The sequence below is a fragment of the Schistocerca cancellata genome, chromosome 4, assembly GCF_023864275.1.
Source record: "Schistocerca cancellata isolate TAMUIC-IGC-003103 chromosome 4, iqSchCanc2.1, whole genome shotgun sequence".
In the NCBI taxonomy this organism is placed as follows: domain Eukaryota; kingdom Metazoa; phylum Arthropoda; class Insecta; order Orthoptera; family Acrididae; genus Schistocerca; species Schistocerca cancellata.
This window is the reverse complement of record NC_064629.1, coordinates 748,615,216-748,633,096: the sequence shown is the minus strand read 5'-3', so window position 1 is coordinate 748,633,096 and position 17,881 is coordinate 748,615,216.

Genomic DNA, 17,881 nt, shown 5'->3' with positions numbered 1-17,881 from the left:
CGCATCGTCTGACCAATATACGACTTACCACATTGACACGGAATCTGGTACACGCTGGCCTTCCTCAAACCGAGGTCATCTTTGGCAGCACACCCGTGGATATTTTGAGGATATAACTTGTTCAATTCATAACTAAAAGTGCCATTGTGATTTCTCAGAATTTTTGCAAAATAAATAATAACATTCGTTAGTTTCATGTTTTTCTTACACTAACTAGCACTACTCCAGTACCCAAGTATCCCACTAGCTACGTAAGAAATTTTGTGAATTTTTGTGTCATTTCCTCACAGCGGACGACTCCAGAAGATATTTATTGCTGGAAGTTTTTCAGGCATTTCTCTTTAGAACGTTAGGACCGTCTGTCTGACTTCTGTAGTAGTGTGTGGGTGGAAATTGCATCTTGCAGGAGCCACAGGGTAAAGGGTGCATCTCAGATTAATCCGTTGCGCAGAATCTCAGATCAACCCCACGCTCACAACGAGGCCGTCATTCCAGACAAATCGAAGCCCTGGACAAGTCGAGGAACACTAGCCCGAGGTAGTCCCTCGTCTCCAGTGCTCTGACCGCCGGCTCCACCAGTCGCCGGAGCTGGTGAGAGGTCCACTGGCTGCTAAAATTGATAGCATTGGATCATGTGCTCTTTCATTTCGTTGGCGCCGACTAGCGTTGAGGACAATGATTTTTACATATATGTACCTGATGTACTCGCCAGTGATGCGAGAGGACGTGAATTTTTTGTGTTTTATGTGTTTAACGTCAGAGAACGTCCAAACGATATGTTGCTCAGAGCGTACAATCGCTTGTGCTTTTATAGGAGCATGAGTGGTACCTGCTGAGGCGGCAAACAAGGTTCTTTGTCGAGCGATAGGTGACAAAGACGAGCGACGACTATAGGAATACGTGTTGCGCTGCGTAACATTCAGATGTCTACAACAACACGATCTCCAGCAACAGCATCTGATGAAATACAGCGTATACTGCTTCTTAAATTCTTTTTTATTTCTTTAATAGCGTAAGGAGAGGAGAAGCTCGAGGGATAAAAGGAGGCTCAATGAGAAGGATAAACATATAGACAACGCCTGACTATCAGCGAAGGAATGGTTGTGCGAATGCAGCTATGTAATTTCATGTGGAGCTTAAAGTAACATTGATGAGCGTCTCAGCTCGCTTAGCGTGCAGTAATTATTATTGAAAGATAATTTGAAATATGCATAATCTGAGGTAGGATCTTTTCCTGTGTGTGAGATTTGTCTGCAGGAAAGTCTTGGAGTGTGCAACGATAATGAAGCAAATGGCCGAAAGATAAACCTGAATACGACGGAATGGGGCCGTCCAACAACAGAAACTATAGTTTGTAAACAGGTATCTCGGTTTTGTTTAATTAATATTTATGCCTCATAGTTGCTTGCATGACCCATAGAAATAACTAGCTTTACAACACACGCCAATTAACAGTGCAGGGTACTCCTAAGGCTAGGCTTGAATGAAGTGAGGAATACCCTAACTTACTAAAAGGCTTATTACCTTGGAACTAATCCATCCTTGAAGTATGATAATATTGCGGGGAACAAAAAATACAAGCATCATGTTGCCATTAGCGCCATTGTTAGCCATTCATAATCAAAATCAAAGCTATGAAGGGTAATCTTTAGTATACTCCATATACTCTGAAACGTTAAAGAAACTGGTATAGCCTTGCGTATTCAAATACAGAGATATGCAAACGGCAAAATACGGCGCTGCGGTCGGCAACGCCCATATAAGACAAGTGTTGGCGCAATTGTTAGATCGGTTAGTGCTGCTACAATGGCAGTTTACCAAGACTTAAAGTGAGTTTGAACGTGGTATTATAGTCAGCGCACGAGCGATGGGACACAGCATCTCTGAAGTAGCGATGTACTGAGGATTTTCCCTTACGACCATTTCACGAGTGACCGTGAATATTCGGAATCCGTTAAAACATCAGATCTACCATATCGTTGCGGCCGGAAAAAGATCCTGCAAGAACGGGACCAACGACGACTGAAAAGAGTCGTTCAACGTGACGGAAGCGCAACCCTTCCGCAAATTGCTGCAGATTTCAATGCAGGGCCATCAACAAGTGTCAGCGTGCGAACCATTCAACAAAACTTCATCGATATGGGCTTTCGGAACCGAAGTACCCTTGATGACTGCACGACACAAAGCTCTACGCCTCGCCTGGGCCCGTGAACTCCGACATTGGACTGTTGATGACTGGAAATATCTTGCCTCGTCGGACGAGCCTCGTTTCAAATCGTATCGACCGGATGGGCGTGTACGGGTATGGAGACAACCTCATAAATCCATGGACCCTGCATGTCAGCAGGGGACTGTTCAAGCTGATGGAGGTTGTGTAATGGTGTGGGGCGTGTGCAGTTGGAGTGATCTATACGACTCTGACAGGTGACATGTACGTAAGCATTCTGTCGGGTCACCTGCATCCATTCATGTCCATTGTGCATTCCGACAGACTTGGGCAGATCCAGTAGAACAATGCGAGAACCCACGCGTCCAGACTTGCTATAGAATGGTTCCAGGAACTCTCTTCTGAGTTTAAACACTTCTGCTGGCCACCAGACTCCCCAGACATGAACATTATTGAGAATATCCGCGATGCCTTGTAACATGCTGTTCAGAAGAGACCTCCACTCCCTCGTACCCTCACGGATTTATTGACAGTCCTGCAGGATTCATGGTGTCAGTTCCAGCACTACTTCAGACATTAGTCAAGTCCATGCCACGTCGTGTTGCGGTACTTCGACGAGCTCGCGGAGCCCGTACACGATATTAGGCAAGTGAACAAGTTTCTTTGAATCTTCAGTGTAAAATTTGATATTTTAAAGGTTTGTATTTTTTATTATTCTTGAAGAAGTTAGCAAAGATCGTTAGCAATTCTTTCCATTACTGTCACCAGTTTCGTCAGATCTACGCTGTCATCATGGGCTCTAATAACATTATTAGTTGTACATAATTGTTACATACTAAAGTCACATAATGATGTCGCGTCAAATAAAATGTGGTAGGGAACATCAGCATGTCGCGAATAAAATAACACACAATTAAGACATAAAACATGTTGTGCTAAAGTTACTGGAGCCGGCGCCAGCTACTAGGCCACCCCTTCAGCAACAAACGTGACTTTGTAAGCTGACTGGCTGTAGCAGAACGCCTCGCAATGCTGTCTGTCACTCAGTGACAGCGACTGATTGCCACGATCACCAGTGGAGAAGAATAACACACAATTAAGACATCAAACATGTTGTGTTAAAGTTACTGGCGCCAGCGTCAGCTACTACTTCACCCCTTCAGCAGCAAACGTGACTTTGTAAGCTGACGGGCCGTAGCAGAACGTTTCGCTATGGTGTCTGTTATTCAGTGACAGCGATTGATTGTCATGATCACCTGTGGAGAAGAATAACACAATTAAGACATAAAACATGTTGTACTAAAGTTACTGGCGCCAGCGTCAGCTACTAGGCCACATCTTCAGCAGCAAACGTGACTTTGTAAGCTGACGGGCCGTAGCAGAACGTCTCGCTATGGTGTCTGTTATTCAGTGACAGCGATTGATTGTCATGAGCGCCAATGGAGAAGATCTACATCTACCTCTACATCCATACTCAGCTAGCCACCTGACGGCGTGTGGCGGAGGGTACTTTGAGTACCTCTCTCGGTTCTCCCTTCCATTCTAGTCTCGTATTGTTCGTGGAAAGAAAGATTGTCGGTATGCCTCTGTGTGGGCTCTAATCTCTCTGATTTTATCCTCAGACGTAGCGTGTATGTTGGTTTTCAGCTTGGTCTGCAAGCGGTATTTTAATTCCTATCAGCCCTACATATCTGCCGGGCATTCCCCTATCCGCGATCTGGGAACGTGCCAGATGGGATTGACAAACCTACATCGTTGTTGCTGCTGTTGTTATGGTTATTATTATGAGTGACATCATAGTGTGTGTGTTGAAAAATCGAGAATTAATATAATTTAACGATGTCTCAACATTTTCTGTGTGCACCACAAAGCATGACACCCAACCAACGTCCCAAAACACGTACAAACTGCTTTAATGTTTGATAAATTATGTAATGCAATATTTAACAACAACAAATACCCACTTGCCAAGCACCAAGACTACATTACTCCTGCACAATTAATATATGGTGTCACAAGACTAGAAAAACAATGGCATAAAAAAATGTATAAACACCTATGGCTATTTATATTATTTTGGCCGACTACATCGTGTTTTCTATAAGTGGATGTCAAAAATCAGTTACACTCTGAGCTGCCTTAAATTAAAAAGATGTTAATGGATCTCATCCATTACACCGATGTGTTTAAAAGATATCACAGTTAACACAATAATGTGCCAACCATATTGTTTCAGACTTACCAGTCACAAAAACAAAATGACTGCTAATTCACACAATCTCACCCCATAACCTCGTACAGAGAACTGCTGTTATGTGTCTCAAAAATGTATATACAGACAAGCCGCTTCCCACCAGATTAGGTGATGTGAAGTCACGCAAATGAAGTGTAAATATCTACATCTACATCTACATCCATACTCCGCAAGCCACCTGACGGTGTGTGGCGCAGGGTACCTTGAGTACCTCCATCGGTTCTCCCTTCTATTCCAGTCTCGTATTGTTCGTGGAAAGAAAGATTGTCGGTATGCCTCTGTGTGGGCTCTAATCTCTCTGATTTTATCCTCAAGGTCTCTTCGCGAGATATACGTAGGAGGGAGCAATATACTGCTTGACTCCTCGGTGAAGGTATGTTCTCGAAACTTCAACAAAAGCCCGTATCGAGCTACTGAGCGTCTCTCCTGCAGAGTCTTCCACTGGAGTTTATCTACCATCTGCGTAACGCTTTCGCGATTACTAAATGATCCTGTAACGAAGCGCGCTGCTTTCCGCTGGATCTTCTCCATCTCTTCTATCACCGCTATCTGGTGCGGATCCCACACTGGTGAGCAGTATTCAAGCAGTGGGCGAACAAGTGTACTGTAACCTACTTCCTTTGTTTTCGGATTGCATTTCCTTAGGATTCTTCCAATGAATCTCAGTCTGGCATCTGCTTTACCGACGATCAACATTATATGATCACTCCATTTTAAAACACTCCTAAAGCCTACTCTCAGATAATTTATAGAATTAACTGCTTCCAGTTGCTGTCCTGCTATATTGTAGCTATATGCTAAAGGATCTTTCTTTCTATGTATTCGCAGCACGTTACACTTGTCTACATTGAGATTCAGTTGCCATTCCCTGCACCATGCGTCAATTCGTTACAGATCCTCCTGCATTTCACTACAATTTTCCAATGTTACAGCCTCTCGATATACTACAGCATCATCCGCAAAAAGCCTCAGTGAACTTCCGATATTATCCACAAGGTCATTTATGTATATTGCGAATAGCAACGGTCCTACGACACTCCCCTGCGGCACACCTGAAGTCACTATTACTTCGGAAGACTTCTCTCCATTGAGAATCACATGCTGCGTTCCGTTATCTAGGAACTCTTCAATCCAATCACACAATTGGTCTGATAGTCCATATGCTCTTACTTTGTTCATTAAACGACTGTGGGGAACTGTATCGAACGCCTTGCGGAAGTCAAGAAACACGGCATGTAACTGGGAACCCGTGTCTATGGCTCTCTGAGTCTCGTGGACCAATAGCGCGAGCTGGGTTTCACACGATCGTCTTTTTCGAAACCCGTGCTGATTCCTACAGAGTAGATTTCTAGTCTCCAAAAAAGTCATTATACTCGAACATAATACGTGTTCCAAAATTCTACAAGTGATCGACCTTAGAGATATAGGACTATAGTTCTGCACATCTGTTCGACTTCCCTTCTTGAAAATGGGGATGACCTGTGCTCTTTTCCAATCCTTTGGAACGCTACGCTCTTCTAGTGACCTACGGAACACCGCTGCAAGAAGGGGGGCTAATTCCTTCGCGTACTCTGTGCAAAATCTAACTGGTATCCCATCAGGTCCAGCGGCCTTTCCTCTTTTAAGCGATTTCAATTGTTTTTCTATCCCCATGTCATCTGTTTCGATATCTACCATTTTGTCATCTGTGCGACAAGCTAGTAAGGAACTACAGTGCAGTCTTCCTCTGTGAAACAGCTTTGGAAAAAGACATTTAGTATTTCGGCCTTTAGTCTGTCATCCTCTGTTTCAGTACCATTTTGGTCACAGAGTGTCTAGACATTTTGTTTTGATCCACCTACCGCTTTGACATAAGACCAAAACTTCTTAGGATTTTCTGCCAAGTCAGTACATAGAACTTTACTTTCGAATTCATTGAACGCCTCTCGCATAGCCCTCCTCACACTACATTTCGCTTAGCGTAATTTTTGTTTGTCTGCAAGACTTTGGCTATGTTTATGTTTGCTGTGAAATTCCCTTTGCTTCCGCAGCAGTTTTCTAACTCGGCTGTTGTACCACGGTGGCTCTTTTCCATCTCTTACGATCTTGCTTGGCACATACTCTGTTGTTGTTGTTGTGGTCTTCAGTCCTGAGACTGGTTTGATGCAGCTCTCCATGCTACTCTGTCCTGTGCAAGCTTCTTCATCTCCCAGTACCTACTGCAACCTACATCCTTCTGAATCTGCTTAGTGTATTCATCTCTTGGTCTCCCCCTACGATTTTTACCCTCCACGCTGTCCTCCAATACTAAATTGGTGATCCCTTGATGCCTCAGAACATGTCCTACCAACCGATCACTCCTTCTGGTCAAGTTGTGCCACAAACTTCTCTTCTCCCCAATCCTATTCAATACCTCCTCATTAGTTACGTGATCTACCCATCTAATCTTCAGCATTCTTCTGTAGCACCACATTTCAAAAACTTCTATTCTCTTCTTGTCCAAACTACACTCCTGGAAATTGAAATAAGAACACCGTGAATTCATTGTCCCAGGAAGGGGAAACTTTATTGACACATTCCTGGGGTCAGATACATCACATGATCACACTGACAGAACCACAGGCACATATACACAGGCAACAGAGCATGCACAATGTCGGCACTAGTACAGTGTATATCCACCTTTCGCAGCAATGCAGGCTGCTATTCTCCCATGGAGACGATCGTAGAGATGCTGGATGTAGTCCTGTGGAACGGCTTGCCATGCCATTTCCACCTGGCGCCTCAGTTGGACCAGCGTTCGTGCTGGACGTGCAGACCGCGTGAGACGACGCTTCATCCAGTCCCAAACATGCTCAATGGGGGACAGATCCGGAGATCTTGCTGGCCAGGGTAGTTGACTTACACCTTCTAGAGCACGTTGGGTGGCACGGGATACATGCGGACGTGCATTGTCCTGTTGGAACAGCAAGTTCCCTTGCCGGTCTAGGAATGGTAGAACGATGGGTTCGATGACGGTTTGGATGTACCGTGCACTATTCAGTGTCCCCTTGACGATCACCAGTGGTGTACGGCCAGTGTAGGAGATCGCTCCCCACACCATGATGCCGGGTGTTGGCCCTGTGTGCCTCGGTCGTATGCAGTCCTGATTGTGGCGCTCACCTGCACGGCGCCAAACACGCATACGACCATCATTGGCACCAAGGCAGAAGCGACTCACATCGCTGAAGACGACACGTCTCCATTCGTCCCTCCATTCACGCCTGTCGCGACACCACTGGAGGCGGGCTGCACGATGTTGGGGCGTGAGCGGAACACGGCCTAACGGTGTGCGGGACCGTAGCCCAGCTTCATGGAGATGGTTGCGAATGGTCCTCGCCGATACCCCAGGAGCAACAGTGTCCCTAATTTGCTGGGAAGTGGCGGTGCGGTCCCCTACGGCACTGCGTAGGATCCTACGGTCTTGGCGTGCATCCGTGCGTCACTGCGGTCCGGTCCCAGGTCGACGGGCACGTGCACCTTCCGCCGACCACTGGCGACAACATTGATGTACTGTGGAGACCTCACGCCCCACGTGTTGAGTAATTCGGCGGTACGTCCACCCGGCCTCCCGCATGCCCACTATACGCCCTCGCTCAAAGTCCGTCAACTGCACATACGGTTCACGTCCACACTGTCACGGCATGCTACCAGTGTTAAAGACTGCGATGGAGCTCCGTATGACACGGCAAACTGGCTGACACTGACGGCGGCGGTGCACAAATGCTGCGCAGCTAGCGCCATTCGACGGCCAACACCGCGGTTCCTGGTGTGTCCGCTGTGCCGTGCGTGTGATCATTGCTTGTACAGCCCTCTCGCAGTGTCCAGAGCAAGTATGGTGGGTCTGACACACCGGTGTCAATGTGTTCTTTTTTCCATTTCCAGGAGTGTATTTACCGTCCATGTTTCACTTCCATACATGGCTACACTCCATACAAATACTTTCAGAAATGACTTCCTGACACTTAAATCTATACTCGATGTTAACAAATTTCTCTTCCTCAGAAACGCTATCCTTGCCATTGCCAGTCTACATTTTATATCCTCTCTACTTCGACCATCATCAGTTATTTTGCTCCCCAAATAGCAAAACTCCTTTACTACTTTAAGTGTCTCATTTCCTAATCTAATACCTTCAACATCACCCGACTTAATTCAACTACATTCCATTATCCTCGTTTTGCTTTTGTTGATGTTCATCTTATATCCTCCCTTCAAGATACCATCCATTCCGTTCAACTGCTCTTCCAAGTCCTTTGCTGTCTCTGACAGAATTACAATGTCATCGGCGAACCTCAAAGTTTTTATTTCTTCTCCATGGATTTTAATTCCTACTCCAAATTTTTCTTTTGTTTCCTTCACTGCTTACTCAATATACAGAGTGAATAACATCGGGGATAGGCTACAACCCTGTCTCACTCCCTTCCCAACCACTGCTTCCTTTTCATGCCCCTCGACTCTTATAACTGCCATCTGGTTTCTGTACAAATTGTAAATAGCCTTTCGCTCCCTGTATTTTACCCCTGCCACCTTTAGAATTTGAAAGAGAGTATTCCAGACAAAATTGTCAAAAGCTTTCTCCAAGTCTACAAATGCTAGAAACGTAGGTTTGCCTTTCCTTAATCTTTCTTCTAAGATAAGTCGTAAGGTCAGTATTGCCTCACGTGTTCCAGTAATTCTACGGAATCCAAACTGATCTTCCCCGGGGTCGGCTTCTACTAGTTTTTCCATTCGTCTGTAAAGAATTCGTGTCAGTACTTTGCAGTTGTGGCTTATTAAACTGATTGTTCGGTAATTTTCACATCTGTCAACACCTGCTTTCTTTGGGATTGGAATTATTATATTCTTCTTGAAGTGTGAGGGTATTTCGCCTGTTTCATACATCTTGCTCACCAGATGGTAGAGTTTTGTCAGGACTGGCTCTCCCAAGGCCGTCAGTAGTACAATGGAATGTTGTCTACTCCGGGGGCCTTGTTTCGACTCAGGTCTTTCAGTGCTCTGTCAAACTCTTCACGCAGTATCGTATCTCCCATTTCATCTTCATCTACATCCTCTTCCATTTCCATAATATTGTCCTCAAGTGCATCGCCCTTGTATAGACCCTCTATATACTCCTTCCACCTTTCTGTTTTCCCTTCTTTGCTTAGAACTGGGTTTCCATCTGAGCTCTTGATGTTCAAACAAGTGGTTCTCTTATCTCCAAAGGTCTCTTTAATTTTCCTGTTGGCAGTATCTATCTTACCCCTAGTGAGATAAGCCTCTACATCCTTACATTTGTCCTCTAGCCAGCCCTGCTTAGCCATTTTCACTTCCTGTCGATCTCATTTTTGAGACGTTTGTATTCCTTTTTGCCTGCTTCATTTACTGCATTTTTATATTTTCTCCTTTCATCAATTAAATTCAATATTTCTTCTGTTACCCAAGGATTTCTACTAGCCCTCGTCTTTTTACCTACTTGATCCTCTGCTGCCTTCACTACTTCATCCCTCAAAGCTACCCATTCTTCTTCTACTGTATTTCTTTCCCCCATTCCTGTCAATTGTTCCCTTATGCTCTCCCTGAAACTCTGTACAACCTCTGGTTCTTTCAGTTTATCCAGGTCCCATCTCCTTAAATTCCCACCTTTTTGCAGTTTCTTCAGTTTTAATCTACAGTTCATAACCAATAGATTGTGGTCAGAGTCCATATCTGCCCCTGGAAATGTCTTACAATTTAAAACCTGGTTCCTAAATCTCTGTCTTACCATTATATAATCTATCTGATACCTTTTAGTATCTCCAGGTTTCTTCCATGTATACAACCTTCTATCATGATTCTTAAACCAAGTGTTAGCTATAATTAAGTTGTGCTCTGTGCAAAATTCTACCAGGCGGCTTCCTCTTTCATTTCTTAGCCCCAATCCATATTCACCTACTACGTTTCCTTCTCTCCCTTTTCCTACACTCGAATTCCAGTCACCCATGACTATTAAATTTTCATCTCCCTTCACTATCTGAATAATTTCTTTTATTTCATCATACATTTCTTCAATTTCTTCGTCATCTGCAGAGCTAGTTGGCATATAAACTTGTACTACTGTAGTAGGTGTGGGCTTCGTATCTATCTTGGCCACAATAATGCGTTCACTATGCTGTTTGTAGTAGCTTACCCGCATTCCTATTTTCCTATTCATTATTAAACCTACTCCTGCATTACCCCTATTTGACTTTGTATTTATAACCCTGTATTCGCCTGACCAAAAGTCTTGTTCCTCCTGCCACCGAACTTCACTAATTCCTACTATATCTAACTTTAACCTATCCGTTTCCCTTTTTAAATTTTCTAACCTACCTGCCCGATTAAGGGATCTGACATTCCACGCTCCGATCCGTAGAACGCCAGTTTTCTTTCTCTTGATAACGACATCCTCTTGAGTAGTCCCCGCCCGGAGATCCGAATGGGGGACTATTTTACCTCCGGAATATTTTACCCAAGAGGACGCCATCATCATTTAATCATACAGTAAAGCTGCATGACCTCGGGAAAAATTACGGCCGTAGTTTCCCCTTGCTTTCAGCCGTTCGCAGTACCAGCACAGCAAGGCCGTTTTGGTTATTGTTACAAGGCCAGATCAGTCAATCATCCAGACTGTTGCCCTTGCAACTACTGAATAGGCTGCTGCCCCTCTTCAGGAACCACACGTTTGTCTGGCCTCTCAACAGATACCCCTCCGTTGTGGTTGTACCTACGGTACGGCTATCCGTATCGCTGAGGCACGCAAGCCTCCCCACCAACGACAAGGTCCATGGTTCATGGGGGGGGGGGGGCACATACTCATCTAATGCATATTGCACGATGGTTTTGAACTTTGTCCACTGATCCTCAACGCTATCTGTACTTGAGACAAAACTTTGGTGTCGAGCCGCCAAGTACTCTGAAATCTGCTTTTTGTCACTTTTTCTAAGCAGAAAAATCTTCCTGCCTTTTTTAATATTTTTATTTATGGCTGAAATCATCGATGCAGGAACCGCTTTATGATCGCTGATTCCCTGCTCTGCGTTAACTGTTTCAAATAGTTCGGGTCTGTTTGTCACCAGAAGGTCTAATATGTTATCGCCACGAGTCGGTTCTCTGTTTAACTGCTCAAGGTAGTTTTCAGATAATCCACATAAAAAAATTTCACTGGATTCTTTGTCCTTGCCACCCGTTATAAACGTCTGAGTCTCCCAGTTTATATCCGGCAAATTAAAATCTCCACCCAGAACTATAACATGGTCGCGAAATCTACTCGAAATACTTTCCAAATGTTGCTTCAGTTGCTCTGCCACAACAGCTGCTGAGCCAGGGGGCCTATAGAGACATCCCATTACCATGTTTGAGCCTGCTTTAACCGTGACCTTCTCAGCTTTTATAACTAGTTCAACTGTGTAGCCCTCCTCATTTGAGGTTTGTGCGTCATAGGGAAAAGTACAGATTTCTTCAGGATCAGAATTCTGGGTATTTGTTACAAGTAAATAATAATAAATTAACAATATTATTACTCATTTGTCATTTTAGCTGTGGGCTCCATAGGGAGAGGACCAGGGTGTGGTTATTTGTTATAAACAATAAAAATTATTATTTACTGTTATTCCCATTATGCAAATTTCACTATTCAAACTATGTGCTCTGTAGTGAGAGGACCAGGAGTGCCACATGGAGTGCTGTGACACATGCAGAAAGGGAGTCAGTGAGGATGCAGAACGTACGAGTGGAGATGGGGAGCCATGTCAACTCCAGTGCTATGGACAGCTGTGCTAGCTTTCGCAGCTGAGGATCCATGACACAAACAGCCTGATATAGGTTGTCCCACAGATTCTCAATTGGGTTTAAATCTGGAGAGTCTGATGTCCAGGAGAGTATGGTAACACATCCTGGTGTTCTTCAAAATGATTCAAATGGCTCTAAGCATTATGGGACTTAACTTCTGAGTCATAATTCCACTAGACTTAGAACTACTTACACCTAACCAACATAAGGACGCACATACACATCCATGACCGAGGCAGGATTTGAACCTGCGACCGTAGCAGCCACGTGGTTCCGGACTGAAGCGCCTAGAACCACTTGGCCTCAGGGCTGGCTGATGTTCTTCAAACCACACACAAATGGTGCAAGCTGTGGGAGAAGTTGCATTGTCCTGCTGGTAGATGATATTTTGCTGAGGAGAAACAAACTGCATTTAGAGGTGAACATGGTCTCCAAGGATAGATGCATACTTGTGTTGATCCATTGTGCCTCTCAGAATGACGAGATCATCCAGGGAATGCCAAAAACATTCCCCAGATCATAATGGTGACAAGTAGATAGAAGAAGTGGACAGTGTTAAATTCTTGGGATTACAGCTTGATAATAAATTCAACTGGGAGGAGCACACCACAGAACTGCTGAAACGTCTTAACAAATCTCTATATGCATTGCGAATTGTGTCAGACATAGGGGATATAAAAATGAAAAATCTGGCGTGCTACGCTTACTTTCATTCCATAATGTCATATTGGATTATTTTTTGGGGTAATTCATCAAGCCAAGCTAAAGTTTTCTGTGCACAAAAACGTGCAGTAAGAGTTATACGTGGTGTGAACTCAAGAACTTCCTGCAGAAGCCTGTTTAGGGAACTAGGGATACTAACTGCTGCCTCCCAATATATTCATTCCTTAATGAAATTTGTCATTAAAAGTATATCACTTTTTCAAATCGACAGCTCAATTCATGGGATCAATACTAGAAATAAGAATAATCTTCACAAAGATTTAAAGTCACTCAGTCTTGTACAAAAAAGTGTGCATTATTCAGGAACATACATTTTCAATAACTTGCCAGCAGTCATAAAAAGCTTAACAACCCTGCACAATTTCACTGCAGTAATGTGTTCATTGTAAATAGGTATTATAGTAGTTGTATTACACGTTTATTACCTTATAAATAAATTAAAAATTTATTTTAAATTCAGTGCATTAGTATTTGTAAAATGACTCTTCACATAGTGTTCATTAAAAAATGATGATCATTCCACTTGGGACCTGTGGAATGGTACATTAGCTTATTTGTTTTAGTTGTAAATGTTTGTCATGTATTGTTGTTTTTCTGACATGTTCTACATCCTGGAGGACCTCCTCACTACGGATCAATTGGAATGAAAGTAAATCTAATCTAATCTAATGCTTTAGTCTGTATCGTTTTTGTTTTGGTTGCTGTTATGTAACTTCCCATTTCTCTCTTTCTAAAATGTCGATTGGTCCTGTGTTTGCGTATTTGAGGTCCTTTCGAAATTCGTTCAGCCAGAGCGTTGTGTTCTTAAGTGATTTTACATAGTCTGTTATCCTTTTTGTCGGTCGCTTTTCTGGTAATCTGTTGAGAGACCTAAGAATTTCATTCGCCTTTCTTAATGTCGAATTGAATGTTTGAAAACTTTTCTGTTGTTTTGACTGATTGTAGCCTGTAACCGTCTTGGGTGTCCTGCATCTAAAATTTTCCTTTTTCTTTTCTTCTTCGATTTCTTCAAGTTCGTGTTTTCTGTAAGGTGTCAGTGTTTTGCTTGTGTAAAGGACTAACCTTATTATTATTATTATTATTATTATTATTATTTTCCTTTTTTTTCGAGACGATACTACTGTGAGAATTTTTCAACGCCCGTCGATTCGATTAATTCTTTGCGGTATTTTAAGTATGGGAGCCTGTTGATTTTGTCATATTATGTCTTGAGGCTCGTGATTTCTGTCTTTGAACATAAGAATTCAATATTCTCGAATGGGATTTGTAACACTACGTTTTCTGAATTTTTTTTAAAGTATCTCGAACTATTTGACGGTAGTCTCTTCGTCCTCTCTATCACCAGCTCGTCCGCAAATACGAGGTATGGTAGGAAGACGTTGCTTTTGGGAAAGCCCAGTAGGAATGGTTTCCAAAATTCGTCCCACAGCTGTTTGAATGTCATACGGTTCTGAGATTTCTTCGACAAATTTTACTTTAGATTTCGTGCCACATAGTTTATGAGTTCTCGTCTTTTTGGATCTAGTCCACTCTCTTCTAAAATTTGGAACGGTGACGCCCTGTCTATTGAGTCACACGTTTTTGAAATGTACAAATGTGCGTACTAGAGATTTTTTCTAAGGACTCTCGCATTTTGAGTGTGGTTTTTTGATTAAAAATTTGTTCTGCACATGACCTCTTAGGTCTGAATGCTGATTGATACTCTGCTAATTTGGGTTCAAATTGGTTTTGTGCTCTATTCAAGAGACAAGCTGATAATATTTTGTTAGTGACAAGTAAGAGGGAGATCCCTCTTGGTTGTTTACATCTAATTTGTTGCCTTTTTTATGTAGTGCATAGATTAGAGCAATCTTTCAGTCATTCTGGATTTTTTAGGTTTGCCAAGTGTTTCGGATTGTTTGTTTAATTTCTTTGAGTGAATTTCGGCCTACATTTTCAAGAGTTCAGCTACAATTCCGCCCTCCTCTGATGCTTAGTTGTTTTCAGATTTCTTGACTGTGAATAAATTTCTTCTTGTGTTGGTGGTGACACATTTTCTGTTGTAATTTCTGGATGTTTTTTCGGGCATCTCTCTGAGTTTCGAACAAAAACAGCTGTGAAAAATATGTAGCTAGTTCTTGGCAACTTTCTTTATTTGTCAAGGCTACATTACCATCTCGTTTTCGAAAGCAGAGGTTCTGTCGTGAGCAACCTTTGATTTGGTTCGCAATGGTCTCATAAAAATCGTGTGTATTGTAATTTTTGAAGTTGACATATGTTCGTTTGTCTTAAAATCTTCGAGGCCAGTTTGCGAACTTCGAGGAATTTCTCCTATGTTTCCTTCTGATTTGTTGCAATTGTAATTTTGAAATGCCCTTTTCCTTTCTTCTGTTGCATTCTCACATTCTTGATTCCTCCAAGAGAGTTTTGATTTTGTGTGACGAGGGATCACGTCTCTAGCTGTTTTGATGATTTTAGTTTGAAATTTCTCCTAGTCTCCTGCAGTTTGTTCTTCCCATTTTTGTGTTATTTTAGCGTCTTTGATATTGCATAGTTCAAATTTTGGGATCACCTATGTTTTCCGGCCGGCCGAAGTGGCCGAGCGGTTCTAGGCGCTACAGTCAGGAGCCGCGCAACCGCTACGGTCGCAGGTTCGAATCCTGCCTCGGGCATGGATGTGTGTGATGTCCTTAGGTTAGTTAGGTTTAAGTAGTTCTACGTTCTAGGGGACTTATGACCACTGCAGTTAAGTCCCATAGTGCTCAGAGCCATTTGAACCTATGTTTTCTTATTGTATTTTCTTTTGGGTGTGAATTTAACTTTTGCTCTGGTTAAATAATGATCCGAGTCGGTGTTTGTACCTCTGTGTTCTTGTGCATCATCATATAATATTGTCACATGATCAATATGAAGTTCTCCTAAATGATGGTTGGGTGATCGCCAGCTTTTTTTTTTTTTTTTTTTTTTTTTTTTGCTCTTTTTTCATGGTGAAATTGACATAATTTTTAGGTTGTTCTGTTGGCACAACTCAATAAGTCATGTGGCATTCTTCTTGGTGAACTAGCATGCAGACCAGTCCCTCCTATCCCCTTGTATTCGCGTTCCCTGCCAATTTGGGCATTAAAATCACCAGGTAGAATTTTCCCCATCTTTTGGAATTTTGGCCAAGTTCTTCCCAGAATCTTTTCGTTTTTGGCGCACTTTTTTTATTGTCGACGTTTGTTGATGCATGTACGTTAATGAAGGTGTCGTTTTTGTTTTTGTGTTTCATTGTTAAGGTCATAAGCCGTTGTCGACGGGTTTCACTTCTTTTACTGAACCCAAAACTTCTTTGTCTGCAGTTAAAACCATGCAAAATAGTGTTCCTCCTGTGCCACTTTTCTTGTTTCTTCCACTCCTGAAGACAATGTATTTAGTGTAGTATATCGTTTCTGAATCAGCGAAGCATTTTTCTTGTAGGGCGAGAATTTGTATTTTCTGATTCGTGAGTTCTATTGCGGGAGTGTGTAGTTTTCCTGCTTGAATGAATGTCTGAATGTTGAAAATGGCAATATACGTGTGTGCTTTTCATGCAACTTTATGAGAGCACTCCGATTTGCTCTCTCATGTAAGTGTAAGCCCCCTAGAATCCAAATGCTTGATTGCCACTTTTGTGTGGGTGCATCGTCCAACTGGGATAATTCTGTCTTTACTTGTATGAGTCACCGGCCTGTGTGGCCGAGCGGTTCTAGGTGTTTCAGTCTGGGATAGCGCGACTGCCATGGTCGCAGGTTCGAATTCTGCCTTGGGCATGGATGTGTGTGCTGTCCTTAGGTTAGTTAGGTTTAAGTAGTTCCAAGTCTAGGGGACTGATGACTTCAGATGTTAAGTCCCATAATGTTCAGAGCCATTTGAACCATTTGTATAAGTCACGATTCCTTTTTATCAATTTTTTAGCCTTTGCTAACGATGTAGAACCAAGGATTGAGAGTTTCTGGAGCATGTTTATAACCACACCTTCTAGTGAATAGATGTTGATTGAACTAACACTTGCTCCAATTCAGACGTAGCGTGTATGTTGGTTTTCAGCTTGGTCTGCAAGCGGTATTTTAATTCCTATCAGCCCTACATATCTGCCGGGCATTCCCCTATCCGCGATCTGGGAACGTGCCAGATGGGATTGACAAACCTACATCGTTGTTGCTGCTGTTGTTATGGTTATTATTATGAGTGACATCATAGTGTGTGTGTTAAAAAATCGAGAATTAATATAATTTAACGATGTCTCAACATTTTCTGTGTGCACCACAAAGCATGACACCCAACCAACGTCCCAAAACATGTACAAACTGCTTTAATGTTTGATAAATTATGTAATGCAATATTTAACAACAACAAATACCCACTTGCCAAGCACCAAGACTACATTACTCCTGCACAATTAATATATGGTGTCACAAGACTAGAAAAACAATGGCATAAAAAAATGTATAAACACCTATGGCTATTTATATTATTTTGGCCGACTACATCGTGTTTTCTATAAGTGGATGTCAAAAATCAGTTACACTCTGAGCTGCCTTAAATTAAAAAGATGTTAATGGATCTCATCCATTACACCGATGTGTTTAAAAGATATCACAGTTAACACAATAATGTGCCAACCATATTGTTTCAGACTTACCAGTCACAAAAACAAAATGACTGCTAATTCACACAATCTCACCCCATAACCTCGTACAGAGAACTGCTGTTATGTGTCTCAAAAATGTATATACAGACAAGCCGCTTCCCACCAGATTAGGTGATGTGAAGTCACGCAAATGAAGTGTAAATATCTACATCTACATCTACATCCATACTCCGCAAGCCACCTGACGGTGTGTGGCGCAGGGTACCTTGAGTACCTCCATCGGTTCTCCCTTCTATTCCAGTCTCGTATTGTTCGTGGAAAGAAAGATTGTCGGTATGCC